The sequence below is a fragment of the Coturnix japonica genome, chromosome 1, assembly GCF_054131305.1.
Source record: "Coturnix japonica strain WE chromosome 1, WE-NBRP24, whole genome shotgun sequence".
NCBI lineage: Eukaryota > Metazoa > Chordata > Aves > Galliformes > Phasianidae > Coturnix > Coturnix japonica.
The window spans coordinates 30696832-30704828 of record NC_140663.1 but is presented as its reverse complement, the minus strand read 5'-3'; the positions used below and the strand labels follow the sequence as shown (position 1 = coordinate 30704828).

Below are 7997 nucleotides of genomic sequence, written 5' to 3'. Positions count from 1 at the left end.
CCCCTGGGACACATAGGCTACTCCAAAGGGACAGGGATAAGGCAAGTTTAAGGCCTTGCTCAGTGGGACCAGCAACTGTTTGGCTTGGAGGAGTTCTCTGGGCAGAGATGGGAGAGCAGCCAGTGAGAAGCACTGGTCTCTGATTCAGAACAAGGGGAGCAGGCGCAAGAGCTATAGGGCAGCAATCGGACAGGCCTGCTGTGCTGCCAGGCTCTGTCTTACTCCTGCTTACCCAGTGTAAAACAGCGGCTTCTTCAGTCAGCAGATGGCTGGGATAATGCTTTAGGGAAGCATGACTGCGACTGACAACCAAGACCCAGAAAAGAACGTTAAGGCTCACTCTCAGGCCTTGTCTGCACAGGGGAATTTTCCTCCCTCCTCCAAATTCCCACAATTTCGAATATGAATGCAGCTGCACAATTGTTAGGGATGTTGGGAGCCATAATATATGAGTTTTCATCCCGTCAGCCATTTGCAGCACTGTGTCAATTAACCCTCCTCAGAGCAGGGTTAACTGATCCAGTGCCACAAGCGGCTGCTGGAGCCGAGAGCTGTCTATGCTGAGCTCCCATTGCTGTGAGCCCCGGTGCAGCTGCAGGGGAAGCAGCCCATGTGGCATTATTTTGGTAATAATTCCCTAACCCTGAAACAGCCTAAGAATGCAATATGGCCACACTGTAGGATTTTGTCAAAGTGACAAAATAAGTCCCACTGGTGTCCATGCACTTTTGGAAGCAGCACACTGCTGATACAGGTGTCACCCCATGCCCAGCAGGCCTAACCACTCTCTGCCCTTGTCCACCACCGACTAAAGCTGCTCTGCATTTGTTCAACTTTGAACAACCATTTATATGACTGATACCTGCAGTCAGTGTTTGTTCATTAACACAATTTGGATGTTTTGAAGCTCAGGCTCGGCAAAAACCTCACTGAGTATCTCTAGCTCACTACAGCCCTTGATTAATGATGGCCAGGTTTCATGTCATGCTTGGCATTTTATGCAAATACAGAAAATAGCTCTGTGCAGACTGTACATGCCTATAAATATCTGTGGAGGCTGAACACACCTGCCCAGGAACAGCCCGAGGAGATGCCCAGCCCAGGGTGCTGGGGTGTGGGGCAAACTCTGGTTTGGCAACAACTCGGATATAACCAGGAATTTTGAGAAAGGGGGAAGGAACCAGCTCATTCTTCCCTCACCCCTGATATTTCTACTGGCTGTTTCCATTGCCTGGGGGTCTGTCTGGACAAGGGGCGGGAGCTGCCTGCAGAGCAGGTGCCACAGCAGACCCTGGGAGGAAGGAGAAATGACATCCCTGCTACCCTTCAGCTCAGACCAAGCTGTGGAGATGCATGGCAAAGTTCTCAGGTCACAGTTGTCACACAAGGAACCTGCCTCTTGGTGAGTATATATTTGCTTAAATGCTTTGCATTAATCCCTAGAAAGGCTCTCATTAAGAAAAATGGTTAAAAACTCCCATCTTAAATCCCGGTGGAAGTGGATTTCTACTCTCCTTTAGACCTTTTCCCCTTCAATATTAGGCTCAGTATCTTGCATGTGTTTTTATATGAAACCCTGTGATTAAAAGTACTTAAGACTGGCTCATTTTTCTCTGCAATGAGTTCAGTTATTTCCTTTTTCTACCTTCCAGAATTTACTATACCATATCTAAATATTGGCTGCAGTCCACATGTTTTAGATCATGCTCTATAATGGTCCTGTTGTTACAGAATCCTTTGTGTGTGTGTGTGAGAGAGAGAGAGAGAGAGAACATGCATATGTGTTGGAAGGGAGGCAGGGTGCATATAATTGTTTGGAAAGAGAAATCAGCGTATATTAATTCCATGAGTGATTTCTGAACTGATAACATAAAAGTGATAAAAATAGTGAGCAGTGAAATTACGGACCTCCAGTGCCCTACCTAGCACATGGCCTAAATAATACTTCTGATCCCAATATGTTACTCTGCTGTATATATTCTACCAATAAAATGACTCATTCATCTTTCATTGCTATATAATTTTAAAGATCAGATTTATTGCTGTTACATTTCCTCGTTTTTACATAGGTTCTAAATGTAGATCCTTCGATCTGAGCCATACAATGTGTTAGTTAACCGTAAGCTACCCAAGGATGGATCAGGGCAGCAGCTGAAAGTCCTCCTTCGTCACACAAAAACCTCATTGCCTGCCGAAGACCACACAGAGAATGTACACACATAGAGTAAGTCAGAGATCTTGGGGAAAAGCAGGGTTGGATTGGATGTTTCATTCGAGAAATCACAAGCTTCAACTAAAAATAAGTCCTCATGCTTGGGGCTGTGGAGCCATGAGCATGCGGCACATTGGCACCCAACTTTCATGACTCCTTGTGGGTGAGCCCTAAGGTGCTCTTGAAGGTGATGTGGATCCTGAGCACTTTTCCACATTCCTCAGGCTGCCAGAACATACAAGATGCAAAAGCCCCACGCTGACAGTTCCACTAATCTCCCACCCTGCAGGGCCATGTGTAGGGGATCAGGCCATGCAGAGGGCTCAGTGGATGTCGCTTTGGGCTGGAATGAGTTTCACCCACAGAAAACATACTGGCTTTCTATCATTTTTTCTTTCCCCCACAAGCTAAGATAAATTTTTGCTTTGGTCCATTAACAATACTTGTATTTTTAATCAGAATTATTTTGAATGGTATTTTCTTTGGAAATAACAGTAATACAGTTTATGTGAAATACAAACAAATGAGGGAACGATTTTTACCTAAATGTATGAATAGCATTTTGCAATTTGTCATTGTGATATATTTATCTTTTGAACTTTAAGTGAGCTCAGCTGAAAAAAATGCTTCTCTTCAGCACATGACTGGAAAATATATTACACCAGAGAAGTATATTGCTGTTTCAGTTCAGAAATTAGTGGCTAAATATAATTTTCCACTATACTTACTTTCACAAAATATGTAGTAAACTATTTACATTACAGTAAATTCTTAGTACGTATCCCAAAAGGTGTTAAAATCAGCGTTCTCACCCAAATTAATGGATATTTTGTGAATGCACATTAAGAGTGAATAGATCTTTAAGATCTGTTAGAAAAGACTTGTAAGATATTTTGTTGTCTGCTGAAGCCTTCAAACCACTGTAATGTGGCTAGAACAAAGAGTTGTCAACACAATAGACTCAGGGGAACAGAGAAGAAACCAGTGAGGAGCGGAGAGATGCTGGCTGCCCTGCAAAGCAGTGACAAGGCATACATGAAGACTTAGGCCTGCTCCCTGCCTGAGAGCCTTCCAGCAGCGTGGCACATTTGTCTCTATGTGCAGTCCTTCTCACTGAAGCTTCCTATAGACCTATAAACCCTGCTGGCTCAGGAGCAGGAGCGGACCTGCCTGCAAGCTGGATGATGGCAGCTGCTCCCATTTTGCCCAGGGGTCATCTGCCTGTCACATTGCAGACATGTAACCACCGTGTGATGGAGAGCAGCCAAGCGGCCATCAAGACAGGCTGGGGCTGGGTGAGAGCTGCCACTGCTGCCAGAATTGTGCCTTTCAGGCGCTCCCTGCTCATTGTGCCCAGGAAGAAAGCTGCTGGGAGAGAGCTGTGGGACGGACACGTTGTCCCCTCCACCTGCTGTCCACGAGGCGAGCAGCTGCTTCCTACAGCATGCCATCACTATGTTCCCAAACCATTCAGCTCCTCTGATAACTGGACTGGTTTTAGTCCACTTCCCCTTCTGTGCGTACACAGTCTGCACAGCATGGTCTGAGTTTTACAGTGCTGGTTTTGGAGCTCAGGTGGAAGATTTCCTTCCTTTCCCTTATCAGAGAGCACACCTTGGGCACAGCAGCTACACTCACAGTGTCAGAGGTGCCTGGGTGCCAACCTCCCACTGAGCTGGGCAGAACAGAAAGCAAGCACCATATCGAGGAAAGGCAGATGTCAGTATTCCTCATCTTCAGTGCCATTTAGGATGTGAAGGGATTTCTGGCCCACAGAGACAAGGGTGATGGCAACCATTCAAAAATCACATGCATGACAGAGAGTAGGGCTGAGGAAATGCTGTTTGGTTACCTAAGGCAAAGAAACATCTTTAAATGTTTTGGGCTGTGACTCGGAATTAGTAGAAAGAGGTTTAAACAAATCTTCATACTTAAAGTTCTGTCTGAAAATACTCGGAGCCTTAAACTTTTTTTTTTTTTTTTTGAATAATGATATTAGTAAGAGTCCATTATATAATCATAAGAAAATTAAAACTCTCCAGGGCATGATCTTAGCTGTGTAATTAACTGGGGTGGTTAAAAGTACAAAGTAAACCTGAAGCAAAATTTGTACCAGAACCACACCTCATTATGTTTTGCTGCCTAAGTCTATCATAAATAGAGATGTTTATTACACATCTGCCATTTAATGTATGTACTACATGCAATGCTGTATTTTATTTAGATTTAAAAATTTAAAAACACAAGATGACAAGCTGTGTTACTATTAACACATGCCTTGAGGACTGGGGGTGCACATTCTATTTGTGCCTTCGGTTATGTTACAATACAGCCACTCCAGAGTTAGAAATGTAGAGGTACATTGGGCAATTAGTGTGCCTTATTTCAGCCCACAGAGTTTCACTGGTGTGAAAGAACAATCAAGCCCTGTATATCCATTCACATTTATTAGACCAAACTTTGTAGTCTCTCCTCAGAGCACCACTCCCTCCCCTGCTTTCAACAGAGAATGGCACTAAAATCTCCAGAGCTTCCCAAAGGAAAAGCAGTTATTTTCTTTCCTTGCAATTATTTTCTTATTATTTTTTTCTTCACAGCAGAAATGATTCTGTACTGACTGAAATGCAGAGGCAGAAAGGCAAGAGATGGTGAGCCAGTCGCATGCTTAATTCTCTTTTTAAGTTTGCTTTCCTGAGCAGACTGCCCTCCTGGACTAGCTCCAGGGTTGGCTTTGAAGAAATCTTTCACAGAAAAGCTTTCGCGGAAAATCATCTCATCCAGGATCTGCAGGAAAGGAAGTCCCTCTGCGTGCATTCGGGTTATTACCAGCAGATCCTTAGTAATTCTCCTGGCCACTGAGGAAAAGAAAGTATAGTTTCTTTGATGCAAGAGCTTTGATGAAGAAAAACCCTACCTCCTAGCCAGCTTTTTTTTGTAAGATGGCTACCCAAAGTCAGTCACACAGAACCACAGAATTGTAGGGGGTGGAAGGGACTTCCAGAGATCATCGAGTCCAACCCCCCTGCCAAAGCAGGTTCCCTACACCAGGTCACACAGGTAGGCGTCCAGGCAGATCTTGAATATCTCCAGAGAAGGAGACTCCACCACCTCCCCGGGCAGCTTGTTCCAGTGCTCCATCACCATAAAGTTCTTGTGCACATTCGTGTGGAACTTCCTATGCTCCAGTTTCTGTCTGTTTCCCCTTGTCCTGTCTCCACACACTGCTGAAAAGAGTCTGGCCCTCGCCACTTTGCCCCCAGAGTCACTATCACTATCACTATCTCCTACTATCCTCTCAGTTGTCTGTTAAGGTAGAATACATTTAGTATATCCCATATCTTGAAGTTACATATCTGCACAACAAACACTTAATGCTGTGATGTTGTGGATGGTGTAACTCAGCCCACTGGCAAAGGAAGTTAGCCTTGCACACGAGGCCTACCAGACCTTCCTGTAGCGTGTCACAGCATGGATTGCCTGGCAGCCCTGGTTGGTTTCTAAAAAGCTAACATAGCAAATGACTCCCAGATGAGTCAGGCCCATCCCTTCAGACCAAACCCAGGGAACTCCAAAGTCATTCTTTGAGGAGTCTTTCCAAATTTAGTTGTTGCCTGATCATTCGGTCTGCAAGACTTAGCACGAGGGGAAGAGCTGCAGTGTTAGCCATTCACAAGCCAGCTCTTTGCTTCTCATCAAACTTCAGCAGCAGAATCACCCAAATTCCTCAAACCACACAATAATCCAGACCTGTACATAAAGCAGCTGGCAAAACCTGAACTCAAGACATTCCAGTGTGATGCTACTAGAAGGACAGATGCACTTTACTTCTATACTAGCAACATTCTCCAACAAGGAGTCTTCTTTCCTCAGGTTTCCAACTTAATCTAGATATTTAGTTCAGACTCCAAAATCACTGAAGACAAAATTGAAGTGCTATCTGAGCTTAACAAAAGATCCCTCCTATGAGGTTAAGTCCTTGGTTTCACATCTGCACAAGATTTCCAGGACCAGTTGTTGCTTAGAACTAAATCTCATTCACTGAGACATTTGGTTAAAAATGAAGACATAGTGCATGACTGGCTGGCTGTCCAACAGCAGTGGTCTATCACTGCTTCAAACATTGATTGTTATTATATGACACATTACTGTTTCCCCTCTCTCCCTTAGGGGTCTCTATAGAGGTAGGGCTCATCTTTGGCTTGGGAATACCCTGCTGCAAGTCACTAAAAGCGGAGATATACCACAAAATGTGTAGCCTGCTCTCATGCTCTTCTCCAGACTTCAGCCACTATTGCAGGTAGGTTGTTTGGCTGGATGGACCTTGGTCTGAGCTGTCAAGATTGCTGTTATGCTCTTACAGCCACACACACCAGCAGTAACAGATAAATAATTGCTTGGAGATATCAAGGTAGTTATTTCTGTTTCAATACTTAGATACTGTAAGCAGCATGAAGAAGATGCTGAAGACATAAAACACTTTGTTTCTATTTTGTTGCAATTCTCCTTTTATTGGCATGAATCTGGGAGGATGAGACCACTCACTAGCAGAAATCTGTATCATCCCGAACAACTATTGATAAAAGCCTTTGTATCAAGTATTGGCACTTTCGTTTTACCACCGATCCATTCATTTCATTTTTGCAACATTTTATTGTATTTAAATTGATTTTGACTTTAAAGATAGCAGAAGTGGTCTTCCCACATGACACATTTTATAAGAAAATCTATCTTGGAAATGCTTTAGTGATTTTTCTACTACTATTATTTTTAATAATAACAACTTTGATACCTTCCTAACAAAACACGGCATGCTGTTTATCTGCCTTTTCATGTCCATGTATCCATCACTCCCTTATCCACAGTGACTTCTGAACAAATTGGCAAGTTAAGTAAAGTTTGGCAGATGCACAGAGATCCCAAAGATAATTAAGTTCTTACAAGTTTCATAAGTGTTCATAGCCAAGAGAGGAGATAAAGACGCCTCCATCAGCAGAAACTGCAGAAACCCTCTTCATGTGCCGCAAGCCCATTGACTGCTCTCAGGCTGGTCATCGTGTACAGAGAGACTGGAATCAGACTCAGCCAATGCTGTGTGTTCTTCATTTGATTGTTGAGGTCACAGAGGGAGCTGGGTTAAGCACTTGTGCATCTGAGTGACAGGGGATACTGAGGAAGGCAAAAAAGAACAGAAGACTGAAGGGATAAGGGACTACAGTGCTTGAAAAGGCAAATCAAGCATAACATACAGAAAGGTATTTCATTTATCCCACTTATAAATGTACTTGAGATCCATTGATGGTGTTTTTCATGCACCTTTTTTTTTTTTTTTTTTTTTTTTTTTTTTTCTCCACTTACAAAGTCTGGCTACGTGAGTACCAAAGGTGTAAATATCAGGCCTGATGGAAGGAAAAATCACTTCTTAATGCATCAGAACCCTTTCAATGTTATCCAAAAATAGCTTTTCCTTGTATCAGTCTGATACTACTGGCACTTTAACTGCTGTTCTAGGCTCTATTTCCATGTGACCAAATATGTATAACAACAAATGCTTTAGAGATTTTCAGCTATCTTGTGGAATAAAACTCTGCATTACCCAATAATAGTAATGCAGAGTAATGGATATCGGAAATTTAACAGAGATCCAGGCAGAGTGTTGTTTCTCCTGCCCATTAGAGGATGATATTCCATATTTATGGGAAAATGAGAAATGTTTTATTGTGGGTAGATGGTGTTTACAGGAGTTTTCCTTGAGTATACTTCACTACTTGAATTGGGTTCACTTTCC

The 7997-nt window shown here is 43.2% G+C and overlaps 1 long non-coding RNA gene across 1 annotated transcript; it reads right to left on the bottom strand.

The window, feature by feature from the left end:
• Positions 1-4642: 4642 nt before the first annotated feature.
• Positions 4643-7240, bottom strand: LOC107310696 (uncharacterized). Its single transcript, XR_001553687.3, has 2 exons — positions 7151-7240; positions 4643-5067 (listed from the first exon to the last, which is right to left on the bottom strand). It is a non-coding gene; the product is annotated as an uncharacterized LOC107310696 (long non-coding RNA).
• Between the last annotated feature and the right edge of the window lie 757 nt (positions 7241-7997).